The sequence below is a fragment of the Melanotaenia boesemani genome, chromosome 23, assembly GCF_017639745.1.
Source record: "Melanotaenia boesemani isolate fMelBoe1 chromosome 23, fMelBoe1.pri, whole genome shotgun sequence".
Taxonomy (NCBI): domain Eukaryota; kingdom Metazoa; phylum Chordata; class Actinopteri; order Atheriniformes; family Melanotaeniidae; genus Melanotaenia; species Melanotaenia boesemani.
In genome coordinates, this window is record NC_055704.1 from 20,179,456 (window position 1) to 20,204,073 (window position 24,618).

At 38.9% G+C, this 24,618-nt stretch overlaps 1 long non-coding RNA gene across 1 annotated transcript in view; it reads left to right on the forward strand.

Moving 5' to 3' along the window:
- LOC121634960 overlaps positions 1 to 21,065 on the forward strand; it is a 49,433-nt gene extending 28,368 nt beyond the window's left edge. The window contains exon 3 of the long non-coding RNA XR_006009330.1: positions 20,600 to 21,065. This is a non-coding gene — a long non-coding RNA (uncharacterized LOC121634960). The remainder of the gene's footprint in view (positions 1 to 20,599) is intronic.
- Positions 21,066 to 24,618: the final 3,553 nt, after the last annotated feature.

Below are 24,618 nucleotides of genomic sequence, written 5' to 3' on the forward strand. Positions count from 1 at the left end.
CATTATTTAAAATAGTAGTAAAATCCAGGCAAGTCGCGCCTGCTAAGCACCAAATGTCAGACATTGTCAGATATTTACAAATTCAGGCAGTTGAGTATTTTGTCACGATCATGGGCTGTGTGTGGGTCATGTTCGTTATGGTTTTGGGTTATAGTTCTGGTTTTGTCATGTTAAGTTAGTTTTTCCCTTGTGTGCTCTGTGGTTTCTGTTTCTGCCTCGTTAGAGCACCTGGTCTAATTATTCATCCACTTCACCTGTTTCTCATTACTCCCTCCATGTATATATGTCCTTGGTTTTCAGTCACTCCTTGTCAGATGCTCATATGTCCTCTTATGTGGGCATATGCGGTACATGTAGTTAGTTTATCCCTGTCGTGTGTGGTTCCCTGTCCTGACTTTTGAGAGAATAAACCCTGTTACTTGCATCGAGTTCTGCCTCCTGCCCTGACTGCCTGCAACTTGGTCCTCACCTCCACCGCAGACCGTGACATATTTAGCATCTAAAAAAAAATAAAATATTTATATCAGGAATTTCTGTAGGCCAAAAACAGATACAACATTTAGTGAATATCATCTTCTTGCATAAGCTAATAAAAAGAACAAGATAATCAATAGTATTGTTCTATAGATGCTAACTGTAGCTTTTTGTTAGCAATTTAACTATAAATTTTAAAGAGTAATGTGAAGGTTTCAGTGACATCTAATGGAGAAAGCGTAGATTCAGTCAACTGAATATGCCTTAGCTCAATATTCATGTTCAGATTCTGTTTTTATTTTTTTTTCTTCTTCTTCTTTGACATTAAGGGGAATTCATTACCCTTGTAACCCCCCGAAAAGTGTGAGATATTTCAGATAGATAGCTCTGATCTTTTCTAAAACTAAAGCAAGTAGTTTTTAATGCCAAAATTAAATTAATAAAAGCAAGTAACAGCTAAAGGAAACTCCAAGTAAAAGTGCAAAAATTTGCTTTAAAAAAACATCCCTGCAGGTTTCTTGCTGTTATCCGACTAGTGTGAATTAGTTGAACTAGTGTGACAAGAGGTATTGCTCATCTCTGCTGAACAACTATACGATGTATGTTACTCCCTAAAGACTCATGTAAGCATTTCAGCATCGATGCAAACATCATACTGAAGACTTTTCTTTAATAAAGTCGTTCCAAGGAAGTGATACAGGAACTGGACAACACTATTACACACAATACTTTTAACCATGCAAGATCTAGATAACCTCTAACAATAACATGACAATATTTACTGAAACGCTTTTGTCACTTTATCGATAATCAGAAATCAATAATACTCCAATTTAACACTCATTATTAGGGAAAAGATACATTCTCTTTACTACAGGACACTAATGTACAGCATTTTGTTCATTATTAACAGCAATACATTAATACCAGAGATTATGAGAACAAATGTGTCTCTTCTTTAGAGTTATAATAAAAAAAGAAACTGCAGTTTGGTCATGTTATGTTATGCTGACATTATTCAAGGTCATGCAGTTAATCTTATGATCACTAGAGATCACACGTCATTACTTTCTACATGAGCAAACACCCCCTGGGTTTTGTTTTTAAGAGCATCCCAGTCTAAAACTTTGTCCAGTACGTGTCACTGTTCATGTCCGTGAACTTGAAAGTCATCTTCAAGAAGACAAATCAATGGCTTCCATTCTGTGACCACTGTAAAAACTGTCGGGACATTGTGTTCATTATTAATAAACCCACGGTAGAGGACCTATTATGGCAAAATTCATGACTGCCCTCAAGTCTGGCTAAAAGATTTTTTCCATACGATTGACCTCCTCTGGAAATGACTCCGTAAGGACCACAAAATCATCCTTGTTTCTTTACGTCCTCATTTTACATCATATTGTAAATATCTGCAATAAATAGATCAATAAAACAAACTGTGTCCAATCCCTGATAGAAAACTGTTTTAACAGACAAAGCATTAATAGAAAAAATCTTTTAAAAAGTTACAGACCTTGTGTGCAAAGACCTTCAGTGTTCCCTGTTAAGTATTTACACCCTATATCTAAAATGTCATTTTCTGTTCTTAATACATTAAAATGAAGAGCTTGGGCAATCTGAAAAGCAAAAAAAACAATTAAAAAATTTGATTTAGAAGGTCAGTGATCAACATGCAGAAATGTAAATATTTGTAGGCAAAATTATTAATAATGCAAAAATTACTGTTTTGTAATTTCTTAGATATTTGCCAAAGTGTACATGTTTTTCTTTTTTTTAATTATTACTTGGCTGATTTATATGTTCCCTGTTATTTAATACACACTTCACCAACCCCAGCTTCTGCAAACCTATTTTATCATGTGTGCAGTGGTTTTGATCCAGGCCATAGGAATGTTTTGCTCTCTGAATGTGTGAAATATTGCAGGGGAGGTTCTTAGCCTTTGATCTCAGATTTTTCTCAGCAAGCTGTCGTCCTCCTATCGCTCCTGTCTCACTTTATCATACTTCCCTTGAATATTTCATGCATCTTTTTTTTCCTTTTCAAACCACAAACATTGTTTAGTCACCAGAATATCCTGCAAATCACAACTCATGTCCTTGTTTAAAGCTTAATTATAAATTATTCAACATTTTTTAAGGATGTGGTAAGACAATAAAAAAAGGGGATGTTGTTGCTTCCTTGCACTGGCTGATATGAGCAGTGAATAAATGCTTTTGCATTTTTTGTTAGTTTATAATGCACAGATAACACAGCTGTCACCTTAAAATGCACCGTTTTTTGGTTAAAAGCTAAAAACTGAGTTAAAGTTCCATTTAATGTCACATCATTGCACTTAAACCTTTGAAACTAAGTTTCTAACGTCATAGATGTGAATAAAATAAGCACGACAGGCCATTTTTTTATGTAGGAATAATGGATAACAGCTTTAATTGCATGCAACAAGCCTGCAGTGGGCCATTAACCACAATAAATAATTTCCTAAGCAAGTTTGAAAACTTGCAAAAACTTTGAGAATTCCTCCAGCTTTTATTCCCTTTCTCTGTTGCCCTATCAATTTGTTGTTAAATGAAGGTAATGTAGCCATTACAAAGTGTAACAGCATCGCGCTCTCTACTTACACGTAAACTGACACCCTTAATGAAATGGGATTTTTAAGCACCCCACACAATCCTCAGCAGACTAATAATGTTGCTTTCCCTAGAGATGCAGCAGATCCAAATTATAGGAAGCAGTCGAGACAGATAGAAGTAACACAGGCCCGCATGCAAAATGAGCTTATTATCCTTGTTACTGTCAACGCAGCGCGGCCAAGCTGTCAGTGATCACAACAGACATGTTATATACGACAGTGGTATTACAGGCCCGACGCCTGATAAGAGGAATGATCCACAGCAGCGATGAAAACAGACAGGTTAGATGGAGAGGGACGAGGGGGATGGATAGATGGAGGGAAAAGAGGGGTAGAGCGGTTGTTAGTGAGAGGATGGCGGCGCTGGTGGACGGTGATGATCTGAGCATATTAGGCTGGAGAGGGCAAGAGAGGAGAATGTGAAAGCAGCTAGATGAATGGATGGATGTTTGTAAGGGAGGAAGGATGGAGGAATGGTGGGGTGGAGGAGGAAAAGATGGAGCGATGGAGGGGGTGAGGGCGCCAGCTATTATTCTGCATCGATTTACTCCAGTCAGGGATGGCAGGACGCGTAATGAAGTGTGGGATCTAGGGGTTGCCGCATGCGCTTGTCTGTGCCTTGTGGCTTTTTGGAATTACTGTGGGTGGACGTGTCACTTGTGTGTGTTACACACAGATGGTAATGTCCACTTTCACTGTGGTTAAGAAGAAAATTATATTAATGAAACTTCAAAACAGACATAAAACAAACTGACAGATATTTGGCAGCATTTTTGAATAATTAATTGTTAAAGTTTTGTGTTTGGCTTTTTTTTTTTTGTTTGTTTTTCACTAAATGCCACAAATTCACTAGATACACAGAGCTGAAGTTTCTTCTATTTTTTCTATTTCAAAAATCTTGTGCGACTTCTGCACACAACAAAGCAGACAAAATGTTTCCAAATGGGGTTTTACGAGACAAAACGTTGTCATTTTGGAGTAAGAACAGAAGATTTTGTTTATTCAAAGCAGGAATTACATCAGCAGGTAAAGAGGAAAAGTAACAGGGGGGAAACTGACATTACAGCAGTGGAAGAAAGAGTTGTACTATTTCCTGTTTCTATTCTTTTCCATTATTCCCTCGTTTCCTGTGTTCTTGCAGCATCCTTTTCCCCCATGAACCCCCCCAAAGCTCCACACTTCTTTACCCAGTTTAATCCTCTGCTCGACATGCTCCTTCTTTGTTCCCCGACCCTGACAAGTTGTCTCCTTCCCCAGGACAGCCCCGGTGCGTTGGGGATAATAGAATAAAATGCAGGAGTGATAAACCCCCCCAAGGATGCGAGAAGAAAACACACGAGCATGTCACCCAGGGTGATAACACTCCATTCTCCCGTGTGTCTGTCAGAGAAGCGGGGATTATGATTTTACGAGGGAGCCATTGCCAATTTGCAGCCCCTTTCTGCATGCTGGGATGTTTACACTGTATCATGGGTGTCATGGGGTGCCAAAGGAATAGTCTTACATCTGTCTCATGCAAAGGTCTTCATTAGCTCTGGTCTATACTTCACATTGTGCAATCATGGACAGGTAATTTAAAGTCACCTTATCAAAGTTTACAGCACTCCTATGATATTATAACTCTTTGGAGACATGACATCTTACTGAAGGAGGCCGTTTGTTTTGTTTGCTTAATCAGAGGTGTCATACAGCTGCATTATGAACAAGGTTAGAACCACCAGATTCAATAAATATCAAACCTCTGCTGGAATTAGCTTTACTAAAGTTGCTGCTGTGACATTTAAAATGTGGCCTTTTTCCAAATGATTATTATTAGCCTGATTTAGCTGAATCATTCAAGCTAGAGGCCCAATAATGATCAATACAAACATATTGATGAGGTAGATCCATCCATGCCCCAACAGCAAACAAAAAATATAGAGGATAAAACTAGAAATATGTGTATCAACTAATGCATACCACTGTTGAACATGGTGAAGTACTCGTATTGGAAAAACAGAAGATAATAGCACACACTCAGGCCTCTTTGCCTACATTTTTTTTAATGACCTTAGAAGGGGATTTCCCTCAGGTTGATTTTTTTGTGACCTAAAACTGCATTTCGATGAAATGCCAAAACTGTAAGGAGATGTTTCTTTAAAAGTTAGCTTTCTATGTTTGAAAAAGAATATGATAAACATATTTTAATTCAAATTCTGTCCTTTTTTGGGGGGATTGCTTATGAAAATGTTATATGTATAGTTTAAATAGTGTGACCCTGGAAGCTGTTTTACACAGCATGTTGATTTACATGTGAAATTTGAATGCCCAAACCACCCTTTACCAGTCAAACCTCGTTCATTTGGTAGGATTTTTGAGTTGGAGCCCAGAGTTAATATTTCTTTAATGATTTTCCTTTTAAAAACCCTCCTGACTTGGTGGTTTTCAATTGTTAGGACATCTCTTCAGCCACAGTTTCTCACTTTACAATCACCAATTTAAACATGAGATGTGTCCATTGCAGCCCTTCTTATTAGCCTTGGAGCAGCTCATCTGAGCAGCTTCTCTGCTGATTACCAGGACATAAACTGTAAGTGAGGAGGAGTGTAATTTAAATGCTCGCTTTCCAACCCCAGATCCCAATTGAGATGAAGTATATTTTATATTTCATATCCATTCTGAGAATACTGAAGCTCTTAGCTGTGGCTGACATTGTGGTCCAGTCAACTTGTCCAGTTTTAGATGTGAAATGTGTTTCAGAGGATTAGAAAGATGTTCAGGCTTTGAGACAGCGGCATAAGGAATCAATAAAAAGTGATTGGTAAGGCAGGTTATTGCTGCAAAACAATTACCAGAGTTCAAGACTGTTGCTTAAGTTCAACAGATGAAACTTGGCCATTTCTAGCAAACCTTCTATCTTGTGCTATTACACTGCCATCCACCTACTCTTGACCCCAATCTCCCACATATCCACACAGGCAAGGGAGGTAGATTCAGTCTAACCCGGCACATAACACGCTGACGCAACTGACAATCGAACATCCTCCAATCTGACCTTCACCACACAAAAAAGAGAGGAAAAAAAGTGTAGGTGGGAGCCTCATAAGAAAATCTCCCACCCTAAAAATAGAAAAGGTGGCAATTAAGTGCCAATCTAATCATCCCTCTGGTAAACGAGCCCTGCAGATTCCGCCCTCATATCCCCCAAGGCCCTTTTTTTTTTCACACCACTTCCTCATCATTGCTGGCTATCGGCTTAATTACGCCCCCACCATCCCCAGATAAGAGAGTGATAGCCTTATCACCACGGCTCATTTTCAAATCCATGAAATTAATAAAGTCAACCTCCCACCTCAGTTTCTGGGGCCAAACTTATATTAGTTGTCATGTATGTGAACTCAGGAAAGTAGTTTGCCTGCTCTTACAGTCTGTGTGTAGCAGCTACTGGAAATCATTCTCTATAGGAGGTTAAAGATGGTGAGGGTAAGGAGTTTTGTGTTTTAGGCAAATCATCTTTCTGCTGCAGTTTTTCACACTGATGAGGGTTAGCTTCATGATTCCTGTGGCTTCATCTATCGTTTGCACAGTAGATGGATTGTCCATTAACTTTGGTTAATTTTCCTTAATCTCCACCTTGGGAAAGTTGCTTAATTGCACTTTTGTTGAGGGCTTTGCAACCATTACTTGCATGTAACATCAATTAGAATGGATGTGTAGAAATAAAAGGAATAGACATCCAGCTTGTTGTAATTGATAGTTTTTCTATTTGTAGATCATCAATAAACCTCTAATCAAATTAAGCAGAGCCTCAGCTGCTTTCCATTCGGATCCACCTCAAGTATGATTTCTCCAACACTCTATGTTGGCTGCTGTAATCAGTGGGGAGACAGCTGGCCTCACCATGCTGTTCCACCTGCCCGCTCCCCAGAGTAAAGGGCTGTGCTTCACCGACCAAATCCACTCTCTCCGAGGCAGACCCTGGCGTGACTGGCAGGGGTCTCACACATCGATTTCAGGGAGAAGGGAAGGTTGGGCCGACCCGTCACTGCTGCAGCGACGCTGGCAACGGAATGAGACGGGCTCCCACAAGGTTTAGGTCTGTCATTTATTTCTAAACGACGGCAGATGGCGGGTTTGGCACTCGCGCCATCGTCTCAGTCTCCCAAGGTGCGCTTCTGTGATGGATGTGGCGAATGGGAGCGCAGCAGAGACGGCTGAGGCACATCTGCGCAGTCCGATAACGGGGGGCAAAGTATGCCTGTGCTTTCTAGCCTGCGACTCGCTTTCACATATTACTCATTCCCACACAAACCTCTTGAGGACTCACACTTTTTGAGGGTTTATTTGACTCACTTTCATAGCTTTGCTTTTTACCCCTCTTATCAGCAGGGAACCTTTCTGTTTACGCTGCAGGTGCACTGTTAGGTTTGACATTGCTACCTGGCTGGAAAAATCTACCCAAAGTAGCCTGGCCGTCTGGTATGAAACATGCTGAGAGGATAGTTAATCATCAGAGAGCCATGTTAACTTTTGTGAGAATTTAGGTTTAAGAGGGAGTAGGCTTTTCATTCACTGTAACAGGTCTCTGTCCACCATTGCAGCAAGATTTTAGTAAAATACAGAAACATTTTAATTAATTTTGTTAAACAGACATTTTTGCACAATGAGTTATGTTAAGATAAATAAGATCTTTGCATGCAATTAAACATGCTTCCACATTACTGTTTAAAACACTCCCAAATTATATTAGTGTGGTTCAATTAGTAGTAATTAATCATCAGTTTCCCAAAGCCTAGATTTGTCTTGTCCAAACCCCATGAATACGCAGTTAAAATTAAAAACAATCACACGTTCATCTTACTTTATCCAACCTTTTCACTCAATGTCATGGATTTCCTTTTAAGAATTCATGTGACCATTTTCTCTCAGAATGCTTTTTATATTAAGAAATCTCCGGCTCTTGCAGCAAAATTGCATCATTTCTGCAATTCTTTTCAAGTTCTTACCGGTGATTAAAGTAGAGTTAATGGTTGAGCTGTTGTATTAGGTTGCGTTAGATTTTTAAAGGGGATCCTAACAAAGCGGCTGGTGTGTAAATTATTTATTATTATTATTATTATTATTATTATATAACTACCTGAGACCATTAAACGTAAAATTATAGCAAATGATAAGCATTTATCGAGGAGTATTACGTTTCTTTTGTCTCTACAGGCCATATTTTGGGTAACCTTTTAAAGCATGAGGTCCCCCAGTTTGGGGACGTTCCCTGCGTCACTCCAAAGGGATGTTCTTATTTTAAGCTACCCTGAAACCTTTTTCATTGGTGCCATGGCCATCTTAATTCATTCTTCATCAGTAACACATATGCTAATATTCACAAATCTTGTTCCCTTTACTTCAAAATGATTCAGATAGACTTTGTGGTTGGAGAGGTGGAGCCATTTTCAAGCAGAGGCATAAAAACAGGGACACTCAAAGTGTTGATAGTAAGCTGTTCTGATGAGCAAAAGCTTCAATGAATTAGAAAAACTGTTTGGAGGAAGATTTAGAATAACTCAAATAGTGAGAGGTTTCTCAGCTGAAAAGCTACAATTAGTTTGAACTTTATTCAAAATTAAATGACTTCCACTGATGTTAATATATTATAAATGGGAGATTAAAAATTTAAACCAAGAGTATGGAAACTACTGGAAATAGAAATTTTTGACAAGTTAAGATTCTTCATTTGGATAGAAAATGCTTTAAAGTTTCAATAACAACTATGTAAATAATACTTTTTTTGATGGGTAATATGAATTCTATCAAAAGTAACTGACATATGAGCAATCTGTGCTTACTTGTATTCATAAAAAGGGTTGAATGTAGCTCTGTCTTGCAATTAAAAAAAGAAAATGCATGACTAAAAAGTATTTGAAGCACACTTGAAGGATTTTGTAAGTTCCCATAAACTAAATAAAACTTGTACTGGGCTTTTTCTTCTATGACATCCTGTTATGACCAAAGAAACAGCTACAAATCATCAGACTGGAGCTGAAACCAGTAAATGCTTTATGAAAATGTCGCATAATCATTAATGAATAGCTGATTTTATTTCCTCTGAGTTAATAAAATACCTGTCACAAATTTTGCAACCAACCTGGGCCTCTGCTTCTGTTAAAGATCCGGTGAATCACATCTTCATAGAAGCAGTTAACAGGCACACACTCTCTGCTCCAAACACACATTAAAGTGAGCAATCACTGGCTAACAACACCCTGACCCTTGCAAAGGTCACGTCAGCTTCATCATCCTAATCACCGAAAGCCATCACTTTCTGTGATTTAAGATTGCAGTAAAAGCATCATAACCCGCCCTGCCGCATCCCTGCCCATAAACGTATCCACGGCAACAGAGGCATTGCGCCTGGACTTACACGATGCATCTTTGGGATTCTCTGTGCGTCGCTGCAGGGTGACAAGTGAGGCGTAAAGAGTCGATTTAGCTGCGGCATTGGGGAGGCTCGCACATTAGCAGGAAGGAAATAAGAGCCAGCAAATACTTAGTGGGTGATTGGCTCCGCAATAACAGAACACCCCTTTTGGCAGCTCGTCAACCGCTGCTATACGGATGCCATTACAAACAGGGGGCCATTAGCAGGCACCAAGCTTTGTGAGGCATGTCACTGCTTCGTGCCCTTTACCCCTCGGGCTGTTTTAAGATGTGTGTAATTAGCTGTGTTCTGCTCATCCCATGTATTTGTCTTTCTTACCAGATAGATCAATATATCCTTCTCAAGGCCCAGTCCCCTTTGCACAAACATGGCGTGTTTACACCTTGGAGGATAAGACCTAGATCTGTGTTAAATGAATGGGGAAAAAATGGCCACATAATGGTTTAATATCCCTTAATGGTTGCTATTTTCTGCATATGTTTGGCACATTATTTCACTTTTAAATGAATATACACACGAAAGCAGCACAAGAATGTAAAGCAGAGCAACTACTCCAGGAAAATGTCCTTGTCGTTAACGCCTCATGAAGCGCTGAGGAACAGTAAATGCTGTTTGTAACACTACATTCACACTGAGGCTTTATTACTATACTGTTAAAGCTAACATAACCAGCAGTACAACAGTGAAAGAGTATTTTAGCACCATAGGATGTGAAAAGAAAAGTCAAATACCACTTTCTGTAGGTCATAAAATTTTTAAAACACCTATAGATTTTTTACAAAGTGGCCAAAGAAAGCGGTTCACACCATTTGAGCTGAATTTCTACATTGTTCTAGTTTTTATTTATCGGTTCTTTTGCCTGTATGGAATTATAATTTTCTCTTTTTCCCCTTGATAACTGAAGTAATTAGCAGCTGGTATTCACAGATAGTATAATTGTGAATGAAACAGCTCATTAGCCATTTGGCAGGCAGCTAGATTGGAAGCAATAAGGCTGAATACCTGATAGTTTTGTTCTAAACAGGAGCTAGGGTTAAATGTAAAAACACAGACAGAATGATAAAAGACTGGAAGAACTCTTGTCTTCTTATGCTCGAGTCTGATGTGTTTGAGCTTCGCATTGCCAAAAATGAAGGAGCAAAAGAAAAAAATCTTCAAAGCTTTAGTTTTAAGTTTGCAAAGCATGTTAAGCGGTTTGGATATACCTTATTTATTTCAGCTTTTGACCGTTTTAATGAAGTTTTAATCAAATTGTCTGTACAAATATGTAAAAATGATATTATTAACAGTGATCTGCAACAGCAGCTGAGGCTCATGGGTGTTGCCATGTTTAGACCTGGCAAAGCCCGGCCTGTAAAACCTTCTGTGGCATGAAAACACATTCCGTCATGGTGGACTATTTGAACAGAAATACACCACCAAAGAGTGTGTGTCATGTAAAATTAGCTGCTTGAACCGGCTGTGCACACTTCAGTCGTTTCCTCTACCACCCATGAGATGGTGCACAAACACCCCAGGAGGGTTTTTTTTTTTCTCTTTTCACAGCCCCGCGGGCACCCTCACTGACTGGCATCTCATTAGGAGGGCAGAGCGCTGGCGTTCGTGTGTTTGCCGCCAGACAGGCCATGCCACAGGCTGCATGCTAATTGCGGAGGCGTAGCCAACTTGAGATGACCTTGTGTGGTTAAAGAGGAGGGAGGCAAGGAAGTGGTTTTGTTTAGCGTCTGGTGGGCAAGGAGGGAGACAAGAGGGGTTTGCTCTCGTCTCACCCTGACCTTGGGCACCAGATTCAGCCAAGTCTGACCACTCATTGGAGTAAGATCATAAAGTGAAAGTCTCATTTAAAAAATATAAAGTAGTGTGGTATACATATCACACACCATGTAATGAGAGAGGCATCTTAGTGAGTGACATTTTTCTGACATTAATTTGTTTCTTTTTAATGGCTACAACAATATCAAAGCACCTACTTGTACTTCTGCTTGACAACTCATTAGGTTTAAGGCTTCAAGTGAAAGTCACTTTAGAAACAGGCAGTAATTTAGCACATCTTTGCACCAACATACATTAACATTTTGTGACATTGATCCACAACATCTCTTAGCTTCATTACAGTTTCTATGTTTGGGTCATTTTCACAAAGGGCATGCACTGAATATAAAAAGCTTTTTAAAAAAAATATTAGTAAATGTAGCACAGAAGCCTTTATTTTCTTAAGAAAGTGAAATAGACTTTTTTTAACCAACACCAAACACATTATGGCTTTGTCCATAGTTTTATCAGAACTTCTCCAGTCCAATAATGTGACCTTATGTCGGCGCAATCACTCTCAGCCCTCACGTCTGGCAGGTTCTCTCAGGCAGCTAAACTGTTAAGTCCTCAGATTAAACTCCAATCAATGACATAACACGTAAGCGCTGGGATGAAAAAGTGAGATGGTGTGAGAACAGAGAGAGGAGAGTTCAGGGTGTGAGTGCAGTGTCATACAGACACTGTAACACATTTGTTACTTAGTTCAGTAAGTAGAAAGACTCCTTTCAGCATCTAAAGCGGATTAAGAAGTGCAAAAAAATGGCAGAGCAGCATGCACAAGTTTAAAGATTTTAGAACTCAGATATATTTTTCTGAGACAGCAGACTTTGACTTGCTTGAAAAGGCAAGTCACGGTCATCACTGAAAGGTCATGTGATGCAAATTTCACAGCTTTATAAATATTCTGCCTCCTCAAACTTTGTCCTTATAATCAGCAGCCATGGACTCATCTAAGCAGCTTTGCAGCTCATGTAAAAACATGTAAATGATTGATGGGTGCAAACCAGGAAGGAGCAAAGAGAAGATTTCTTGACTCAGGTGTCTTATGAGGTCATGAAGAAATAGTTTTAATTAGAGTACAAAAGACTTTTAGGAAGAGTTAGCAGAATCTGTTAGAAAATAAATAAATAAAAAGCACAAAAAATCTATGAGAACACTTCTCATGTAGTGGTGGATTGATCGATTTAGACGCATGTTGCTGCTAATCTCATTGCAGAACATGAAATACTTGTATTTGTCCAAAGCACAAAAACTTTTGTGGCTTCAGAAATACAACTGCTATCAACCATTCTGCATCTTTATACCGATTTTGGGGCGGTCATTTCCCATTTTTTTTTATCTTTGTAATGTTTTGTCAAGCAGAAACACTTATAAGGAAGAAGGAATACATGGCAACATGTCCTAAACTAAAGGTCTTTGTGACATTCTGAGAGATGGAGTCTGCACAATGTTTTTAACACTTGTACATCTTTACTTCCCTTCCACTTATGATTCCTTACTTTTCTACTTCAGTCAAAGGTGAATATACAGTTATTTTGAATTTATTTGACAGGGACATGCACAGCAATACATTTACCTCAAAGGGAAACATGTTTAGTCCAAAGCTTTAGCAAAGCTGCTAATTTCCACCTGTAGTCCCTGGACAGGTAGTTGTTAAAACATGCACTATGTGTAGGTCTACGTGTTAGAAAACACATGGTTGGGCTCTTAAAAATTCTCATATATTTTTATATTCATGTGCTGGGATTCCCTTCGTACAACTACAAATTGTTAAACTACTACATTTTAGACAAAAGTATGTTATATATGTTTCTGATGAGGTTGAGCTGCGTTTTGCAGCCAGTGGCATAAGGACATTAGTGAGCTGAAGGTGCCGTTGGCTTCATAGTCCCCCATCCTAAAGAAAAAAGCTATACAGCATTTACAAGCTGTAATATTAAACTTTTTGCTATTTTGAACTGCCCTATATTATCATAATTATATTTTGGAAATAACTCTATTTATTTTAAGAACAGTAATTTTGATAGGGGGGGTGTCCAAACTTTTGCATGCTTGCAAAAAAAAAAAAAGGCTAAACGTGGTCACACATAATAGTCTCAGTCTCCCGCTGAAGGAAACAACAGTTTTATATCTCACTAATACTTGAATTTGGGCTAAATTTAATTTAGCTTCTGCAGAAAAAGGATATATTGTGTGTTACGTTTTTGTGTGTGTATTTTGTTGTGTGTGTGTGTAAGAGAGAGAAAAGGAAACAAAAAGACACGTAGAGAAAGTCAAAGGCTTTTTTAGAGCCATTATTAGTTCTTTTCTGCCACTCATTGATAAAGAGGTGCTGCCATCAGCCAAACCAGCCATCTCCTTCAGTCCTCATTAAAATGTCGTCATATTAAAAAATCATTTCAGGCTTTTGCTGATGAGCGTTTTATTGCCGTCATGAAAATGGTCTCACTTTTGAGTTAACGGGGGGGAGAAATCCTTCAGTGAGTGATGAAAACACCGAAAAAGAGCACGACAGAGCAGATAAGGGTGATTTGTTATTTGCTTCAAAGGAGACTGTCACTTTTCAAATCATTAATTATTTCTTCATTTTGGTGCCTTCTATAAACATACTGTGTGGTATTGTGTAGAATCCCAAAAGAATATAAAAAAAAAAGAAATTAGCTTTAACAGTGACGGTTTAACGTCATTTCATGCAATTTACTCTCTTCACATTTTGCAGACAGGCTGGTGGTGAGACTGTCATCATGGGGAGCTTTGACATTTTGGATGTATCTGTTGAACTAAACAGTCAATGCCATTTATTTTAACCCCTGACAAACATCTGCTGCAAGGTGAATCCCCAAACACATTGCAGATTAAGTCCATATCAATGAACAACTCCTGACACATTATGTGACGCATAAGGTGCACTAGTCCTGTGGTTGTAACACTGAATTTCGAGGTGTTGAGGGGATCAGGTTTGGTGGCTTTAGGATTGGGTCTCTGCTTTTTGATGTGGTTCTGCTGACTTTACTGGGCTGTGATCTTCAGCCCTCGCTGGAGCAATTCGAAGTGTGAAGTGGCTGGGATAAGAATCAGCACTTCTAAATCTGAGACCATGGTCCTAAGCCAAAAAAGGTGGAGTGCTTTCTCCAGTTCGGGAATGAGTTCCTGCCCCAGGTGGAGGAGTTCAAGTATCTCAGGGTCTTGGGAGATTGACAACCAGATTGGTGCTGCATCTGCTGTGATGCAGACTCTGCAGCCAAAAGGCAAAGTTTTCGATTTACCAGTTAATTTACGTTCCTACCATCACCTATAGTCACGACCTTTCGGTAGTAACCGAAAGAACGAGATCACGAATACAAGCGGTCAAAATGAGTTTTCTCCGCAGGCTGGCCGGGCTCTCTCTCAGATATAGGGTGAGAGGTCTGGTGATCCAGGATGGACTCAGCGTAGAGCTCCGCATCGAGAGGAGCCAGAAGAGGTGGCTCGGGCATCTGGTCAGGATGCCTCCTGGACACCTCCTTGGTGAGGTGTTCTGGGCACGTCCCACCGGGAAGAGACCCTGGGGAAGACCAAGGACACGCTGGAAGGACTACATCTCTCGACTGGCCAGGAATTGCCTTGGACGAGCTGGCAAATGTGGCTGAGGAGAAGGAAGTCTGGGCTTCCCTGCTTAGGCAGCTGCCCCCACAACTCGTAGAGCAGGGGCAGCTGTGGTGGAAAATGGATGGATGGATGGATGGATGGATGGATGATGCATGGATAAGCATAAGCTAACATAGTGTGGTAGTAACATACCACAGGAGTACAGTAAAACATTTTGATTAAAGTCAATTATAACAGCCTCCATTTTAAAAGGGGTGCTAAATAACACCATTCAATTCATTAACCACATCTTCAGGTTACCATAGTAACGGATTTGGAAGATATTTAACATGTACTTATTCACAGAATCACCAGAGATCAGATCATTTACAATTAAAAAGCAAATACAAATCATGGTGGGATTTTGCACAAATGACCTACAATATCATTCATGATCCCTTTTTGACTTGAGCTCCAAAGAAATCCCATTCAATCACTTATCTGTCTTCATAGCGTGCCTGGAAATGATTTCAGTGTTGCTTTTAGTCTTCATTCTTACCCTTCTTTTATCTTGTGGCGCTTTATTACCTTGATTCCTGTGGATTTAAGGGAATAAAGTACAATCTATATACAGTATATTTATACTGCATATATAAACATGCATGATATTAACACCTTTCAACTTCTCAGGTCAGACGATGATGCAGGGAGTCTGGAGCTAATCTTCTACTCACTTACAAAATGCTATCACAAGCACTTTTCATTGTAGAGACATGTGAAATGGAAAAAGCAATCTTCTGATACCCCTGCAGTAGAAAAACAGCAGCAGCAGAGACTTCAAACTATTAGCTGGAGCATAAAGGTCACTAACGAGGGAATTTCACACATGCCCACTTTAACAATAGCCTAATGAAAGCCCTGCTTCCTTAATGACGTGGGGACCTGTAGTTGCTATATGTTGTGTGTAAAGCTCAGTGAAGCTTGCTTGTTGCAGCAGCAGGTTCGCAAATGAGAGTCCTTGTGACCGAAGCATCAAAGGCATAATAGAAAATCGGTTTAAATGGACACTATCTCACAGCTATTGATCTTCATGAGCTTATTATCTGAGGTGGCACTTCTGCTGCTATTGTTTGGATTCATTTCCAGTCTTTTTTCTGCTTTTTCATAATTCCCACTTCGCTTCTTTGTTGCCAAGATAATGAAAAGCCGCACAACAGCAGTCTGAAGACATACTGTATCCCAAAAAGGCTTAACAGAGTCTATATACTTGGAATACAGACGGGGCTGCTGCACATCTCTCCAACATTCAAATTTAATCCCACCATATGTTGTTTCCACCCGCTAGTGTTGATTAAATGGTTTGTTTTCATCAGATGAAGAAGCTGAAGATTTTTGCACCATTTAATATGTTGCAGCGTGCAATCTGTCTGCTCCCGATAATCAAATTCCCGTTCAAAACAGAGCAAAAATAACAACATTAGCCGAATGCAGATACTCTTTTCCTTGAGCTGTGGGTTTTGTTTATTTGATATTTTAATTGTAAATAGAAACACAAGCACACCACAGTTTATTAATGCAGGAAACCATGAATTATGAGAGGAAATTAAACTAAATTCATGCACAGACAAAACAAAGACGCACACACACTGAGCACACAAACGCACAGTTCATTGTACATTAGTGTCCCAGTAGAATATGTACTTGATTGGCCTCAAGGGATGTAATATCTATGCTTTAATTTCACATAGCAAGTAAGCATATCCTGTTACAAGCCATTACAAGGGCTTAATACCAGGCGCTGTGTTGGGGGACATGTTCTCATTTTATAAACCCATTTCTTAGGATTTAAGTGTGATGAAATAATTTCTGCTGTTGAGATTACAGTCAGGATTTGTCTTGCAAAATTTACTCACACAATTAGAAATGTTCACTTGAAAATAGATTATGACCCTTCTGTAAGGGCTGACACAGGAGAAGCAGCAAAAAAGTTACAGACACACAAAGTAGGCCTAAAAAACTGCCTTCTCCTGCTGGGTGTTGCTTTTAATTCACTTTTTTTATTATTCTTTTTTCTTTTTCTTGTTTTTTTAGGATGCACCCACCACTGTGGCTGCTGAACAGACATGTTCATTTTTTCTGCTGGCTCTGGGTTCATGTTTAAACTCTGGCCAGACGGAGAGCTGCTTGTGGTTTGAGTCTCTTTTTTTTTGGTTGTAATACAAACAGATGATGCCAAAGCGACGTCGTGTCATTGCTCAGCCCACAGCCAACTGAGTTCTGGGCAGACACAGAAAGCTAGTTTAACTGCGCCAGTCCACAGAAATAATCTAGTGAAATAAAAATTCTTGGTCAGAAATATTTCTGCCCATGAATTGTTAGTTTAGACTTTTAAAACATCTTCAGAAGTAATTGAGCCAGGTCTCCAAGAGGCCTTTTTTTGTTCAATAAAATATTAACAACAAATTATATATTTGATTAATTTGTGTATATAGAAATTCTAATGACAGCAAGTGTTTTTCTTTAACTGTTGTTAAAGCAAACTGAGGCCTAAATAATTTGGCTGCTTAGTTTTATGAGGCAGCACCTGTGAGTGACAATAAATAAAAATAAAAAGCAAACATAATTTGCCTGCAAAGTGAACAAGAAAAACCATTTTTGTAATGTTTCTTCCAGCCATTAATGTAGAAGCAAAGTTTCTAAGGGTGTTTTTGTTGTAATGGCAGATGTTAGCCCTCTCCAGGGTTTCAAATGGGATTTATGTTAGTTTAAAACTGAGAATATCTACTTTTTTATCCACTCTTCTGCACAGTTGGACTTTCACCGCGGGTCAGTGTCCTGCTGAAACCTTTGCTTTCTGACACTAGGTGACAAATTTTGCCCTAAAATGGTTTGGTAACCCTCTGATTTCATAATTAGTTTGATCAATCCATTGCATCCGATACCACAGGCAACAAAGGAGCAACACAGCATGATAGGCCCTCCTCCGTGTCTTACTGTGGGGCATGTTCTTTTCCTTGTTGGCTTCATTTAATTTCTTCAAGTGATGTGCTGTGGTTTCCCGTGTCCAACATTAAGGACTTTATACCGAATTTTAAAAAGCCCATGTGCGTTATTATACATCTATACTTATTGTTGTTGCACTTCCAACAGTCTTCTACAGTAAAACAGACCTGGGACTGTAACACATTTATATTTAATTATACCAAAATGGGTTTTAGTGATTCTAAATTTTTTTTTTATATAATTACTATTTTGACCAATTTCATGTTTTATTTGACTTTATATTTGAGATCTTAAAGTTCTTTATGTGTTAAATCTAAACTGTTCACATACCAGAGTAATGCAAATACCCATATCTGATATTAAACTGTCTTCTTCAGCAGATATCAAGGCCATTCATAGAGACACGCTACTGCCCAAAATCGTTGTTCAGTTACACTCTGAATGTTTTCTGGATACTGTAGCTGTTCCTTCACCATCTCTGCTTTAAGTCCCCCGTTATCCCAGGGAAACCGTGGCTTACCTCTTTAAGCTTTTGCAAACATAAGTCTCTCTCTTAATAGTAATGCTGTCCTTGGTCTTCACCCATTAAATCATTCTGAGTTCAGTGTTCAGTGGGCTGAAACTACCACTTTAGATTGCTCCAGGTCAGCTTCACTCTTTTTGTTTTGCACATTCTGAATTTAGTTTCATAGGCTTCCCTTTTCTCCAATGCAGTACCATTTCCTGAAAGCATCTTAAAAGATTTACTGGTGCAAATAGTTCCCGCCAGATTGCAGGAGTTCTGCTATACTAAAACTGAGAAACTCAGTGCATGTCATGTTTATATATGTGTATATTACTTTATGCCACACATGGCGTGGTTTATTAAATTACAATCAGTGTCACTCAGCCTGGGCATATAGTTGGAGGATTACCTGTGAAAGCAGATAAAACTAGTCACTTGCTACAGTTAAAGCAGGTTTTGGGGTGTAATATAATCTGATAAATACTGCGATCGTGGGGCGGAGGGATGCTCATTTGTGACATGCTCATTTCATAGTCTCACCAGTTGGGCATACCTCAGTTTTTGAGGTGCAATATAGGCCTGCCAAATCAGCAGTAGCCCCATTACTCATCCCCCTCTGTGCTGTCTCCTGGCTTGTGCTCCGGCACTAATGCAGATTACAGGGATATATGAGGGCTATTTTGTTCGCTGCAGGGTGGAAACGATCACAGGCAACCCCATCCCTCTCTGATGCACGACTCTACATCTGTTCCCCCCACGAAAGCCTATCTGGATATCCATCAGAGCCAAGCCCTTATCAGATCTGAGACTGCTACATTTATTGCACATCAATTATTGATGCTGTGTGTAAAGAATTGGGTCACTCTATGAACACTTGCTCTCAATCCTCAGAGACACTGTTTAGTTAAGTGATTAGTGGCTTGACTTTAGATACACTTGGTAGAGTTTCTAAGAGTTAAACGGCCCATTTATGATGCATGGGTATACAGCAACAAGGGCCTTGGGCGAAGGAGAATAACATGCAGCTAATAGCGGTTTTGTTGTACGATGCTCAAACTTTCTTTCTTCTCAAAGGAAAGAAAGTTTTTATCCGTGATTTTACAGACCTTTAAGTGGCCTTTTGTTGTGAGATTTGTTCAGGTGGAAATCCACACAGGTGGGAAGTGTATGCATCATAATCTATAAACCCATTTTCTTCTTCTTCTCTTGCTGTAAGACAACCCGAGGTGATGAATGAGCTGAGCTGCATTCTTTGCCAAAAATCACTCGCATTTAAATTCATTTCCAACTTGCTACTTGACAGAAAACATGGACATATTATTCAAATTTCTATCTATTCTGAAAGCAGGACACGTCCAAAACCTGCTCGTTTAATCTTTATGCAAGTCTCTCCTCATCTGTTGGGTAAATAGACCATTCATCATATTATTGGGCTTTTACAGCTTGACTGTTTGAGTGATCTGTCTCTCAAACAGCCCTCTCCCTGGCAGCCCAATCAATCATTTTTCAATGAAGATGTCACAGCTCATTGTGTGGACTGCTATCCCAAACAATTCCCTGAGCGTTTTAGATGATAGATTAAAAGCTAAACTTTTATTTTTGCTCAGTAGGATGGTTAGACCCATTTGCAAAACTCTAAGTATTCTTACAAGTGATAAACATGGAGAATTTTAGCTCTATACTTTAAGGTTTTAATGTTGTATCATCAACTATTTTCACCTCAGTGGAGGTGATAGCAGGTGCAGAAATGTTGGAGTGTGCTTGCTATTAACTTTTCATTAGGCACAGTAAACTGCACAAGTCATCAACAAGTAGCTGCAGCTTGACATAATTGGTTTGTGGTTAATGTCTGTTTTGAAGCTGGAAGTGTGAGTGTGCTGGTAAAAATCACAGTGTGAGCTCTTTAAGACCACAGTTTCCCAGGAAGAAGCACTTTTTAAAGACCAGCAGCTTTTTTTAAGACTGGCAGCTCAAACTGCACACGCTGAAATTTTCTTCCAGGGTGAACATTGTTATTCAAGCAACTCATAATGAGCCTTAATTCAATAATGAAGCCGTAAGATTGTCTCATTAAATAACCAGCTGCAGTGCAGTAATAAAGCTCTCTCTCTTCAAGTTGAGACTTTGTGTAAACATGTCTCACATCTCAGCTCTCTTTTCTCTTCTTTTTTGTTTTATGTGTGTGTGTTTCAGGACCTTTCGGGGGTCGAGGACGAGAACTGTGACAACCGGAGCTGCAGCCCTGGCGTTCATCAAGTGTTTCACCAAACACAGAAGGCAGACAACAGATATACGGAAACCATACACTAGCTTGAGTCTTCCCTCATTATAATTTCCTCTATTTATTAAGGTAGCAGAAATATTCAGCATTTTCCTTTTATCTTAAAGCATGTTAACTTTTAATCGTGTGCAGGTCAGACTACTAAATAATAAACCATTTTAATGATGGTTTAGAATAAGGGATGAGACAGTTTGATTAGTTGCCAGGGAGAAGGAAAAAAGAAGAACAAATGAAGGCACCAAGGATTAGGGTTTGTTTAATATCTAATTAAGAAATAATCAATCAGGGAAGATTTGGTAATTAATGAACTGACTACTGAACTGAATACCACATATCCATCCATCCATCTATCCCAGCAGCCATTAGGTGAGAGGCAGGGTACACCCTGGAGAGGTCACAAGCCTATCACGTAATAGAAAACTATAAATTGGTTTAAAAAAAACATAATTAATCCTTAGCTAATAATTACTTAATTGATTCTACAGATTTCATTCTTCATGGTTGGCTCCTGATTATTACCTTCTTCATGGTCAACAAGCAGTTATTTCCTCATTTGTTCTTCCTTTGTGCACAAAGCTTTGAGTAGGAGGTTTTGGCTGGATTAGATCAAATCATGCACATTTTCTCCTCTTTTTTTGCACATTTACTAAAAGGACTTAAAGTGGAAATATGAAGTAATAGTTCAGCTGATAGTTGGGTTTACTTTTCATCAGTTGGATTACACTGTTTTGGTTTAATCTGTCTTCTTCTTCTTTGTTCTTTTAAAAATCTACCAGACATGTTAGATCTCATAGAAATCCTTTCAATGCATTGAATTCTTACCCCTAATTTAAACAGCATAATTACTGATCATTAAATGTACGTCTCATCACATTTATCTTTATAATCAACTACAGCTTTTATTGTCTCCACAGAAAGGCCTGCTCTGCAGTCTGATTAGTGAGATTAAATCTGTTACCTCATAGCCAATGCTTCATCTCACGAGGTCGTTCATGCGTCAGCCCTCCTCCACCTCCCCACCCTCGGTGCACCTACGTTGCATTATTAAACTTGAATGAGGTTATTAGCATACAAAGCAGGAAACCTACCGCGGTGGAGTCATGCATATTTATCTGGACGTGCCTGACTTGTGCATGCACACACTTGTACTGTAACCCCTTTGGCACGCAAGCATGACTGGCTTTCTTGCAGAGGAGAGCTGTGAACACAGACTGTGGAGTGGGTATTAATATGATCATGTCTGGTTTTAAGAAGTAGATATTTATCTGTGAATCATCTGAGGAAAGAGCAGCCTTCATTTAAAGCACACATTAAAACATGAGCTGGTCCCTGCAGAAAGTGTGTTTTGAGTCACAGAGCAGATGGAGTTTGGTTCATCAGAGCAGGTTGTGTCCAGCATATCAAATATAACTTACACACAGAGGAACTCTCTGGATCTCGTAATGCCAGCAATACAAACTCATCAGCTGCACATTTAACACACACACACAAAAACAGTCTTTGGGTCTTCTGAATACTTGTGGATTGCCTCATAAATGACTCCTTTCTCTCCTTTCCTTGTATCCTATCTCCCTAAAATCAGCTTTCTCCTTAACTGCTCTCCTTGCTTCCTGGGGATCACTTTCTAGTCTTCCTTTCCATCCAGCTGAGAAAACCACCCCCCTCCTTTCATGGGTGCGTGGACTCCTCTGTTAGTATCGTTCTTTTCTCCTTCCCCACTATTCCCTTCCTCCTGTGAGATTGCTGTTGTGTCTTATGGCTTTTTATTCCTACGTGATGGTAGATGGGTTCATGTAGGAGTAGAAGCCACTAAACACGCGGTGAGAGCTCAACATGCTGGCCAACACATGCAGAGAGCTTCCTGTGGATATGACAGCTGCCATGTTCACATAAATGTCCTGCCTATTATCTAAAATGTACACACAGGATAAATATAGTGCAGGGTGATGACTGAAGAGAGGGGTCATCATCCGGACCAGAGTTCTGGTGGTAAAAATGTAAAATTATCCAATTAATTTGATACCCTGAAGTGAAGAATTGGTCTCAAAATAATAGAGCAGAATTCACATTATAGGTTTGAACTAAGAAATCAATATGACCAAATCTTCAGAGGTGAACAGACCTACTTTTCTCACCTGCATGCTGCTGAATGTGTCCTGAATTTCAAACTCTTTCCTTCCTTCCTCTACCCTCGGGTCATTGTACAAAACTGGAGCTGCAAAGTTCTCAAAATAGAGACCAGGAAGAAAGGATACCACTAGTGAAATGAAACGACTTGCTCAGGTAGGTCACTGACATTGATAACCGAATCTATTCTCTTTTTCCCAGTGATGCCAGTGTGAGGACATGAACATAACTGTGCACATAAACATTCATACACTTTTATCTAATAGTTTAAAATGAGTAATTTTCTGCCCTTTTACATAATTTAACACTTTATATGCTTGCTTTGGTCAAAATACCCCAAACGAAAACAGACATTAATGACTATTCACATCTACCTGTTTTCTGATAGTAGTACTCAATAATCCTAGAAGTATGTTACTACTATTAGACTAATCTCAGACTACCATACATCAAAGAAAAAAAAAATGCTTGACTGGCAATTTTGTACCAGAAAAAGTTTTAGGAGCATGTGTTGAACTGGTCCAGTTTTTAAAACATCACAGTACATAATAGTCTTCCAGCTGGTTGGTACACCAGACAGAAGTCAAATCATAATTCTTCCTCCACATGTTGAGTACCATAAAACCTTAAACTTCATTGCTGGTCTGTTCCTGTATGTTGTTGTTGAGTTTCTAATGGCTAAAGGTCAGAATTGTTAAATATGGACAGAATTTTTCTATTGATTGTGACAGATTCCACCACAGTGCTGCCTTCACTACCAAAGGGGAATGGACAAAAGAGAAAATTTATTATGATAGGGAAAAACAATAAGAACACCTAAAGTTAGAGTTTCTACTCTCTATATAAAATATTCCCAAATAAAGGTCATGTTTCTTTAGTTTTGGAGATGCTCGTGACTTGGGACGACCAAAAATGTCAGCAAGCAGCCACCAGAAAACCAGCAACAAGTCAGCCAGACACAAATCCTGTAAACAAAGAACACTTATTATTATTCATTAATTTATTGGTGAAGAAACTACCTCATGGTTTAAATAACGCCATGGGATGGTTTTAAAACCATAAACTTTAAATTTGAGTTCTTTAGAAGACATTCCCAACAGGAGAAACTTTGATGTCCTACATCTCACAAAACTCATTTTATGAGTGTCACAACTTCATCAGTATTTTCATATTTCTATGTGTTACACAGCTTAAAAACCACACTTCAAGAAACTGTAAATATCTCCAAATGTCCCTCCGGAGACTTGTTTCTGGTTTTTTCCATGGCTGGACACATGTGTTCTGAAGCACAGAAAAGTATTGTTTGTTTTTTTTGTTTGTTTGTTTGTTTGTTTTTTTCTCATAACATTCCCCTTTTACAGGTATTTCATATAAATCTCACACGTCATATTTTAGATTTTAAAAAGATGTTTTAGAACATAAAATTTCATGTTTAAAAACAGAAGGAAATTTTTAGCCCTATATGGAATATATGTATAAGAGCAGTAAATAAATTCATGACATAAAAGGTGAATTTATGCTTTCTTTGTCCATGCAGTGATTTACTGTTTCTGCAGCTCACTATATGATCTAAAGTTTGGAGTTAGATATTGTAGCAGCTGCTCGTGGATGTTTTTCTGAATACTAGAGTTGATGCTTGTACCAATTTACACAGCATTTTAGTATTTATTATGCTTTCACACAGAAATGTGAGAAGCTAACTACCAGATTTACTAAAATTGTAGAATGATTAGTAGCATGAATTGGTCAAGTATTCAAGGCACCTTATTTGAGTGTTTTGTTAAGTGTTCACACCTCATCAAAA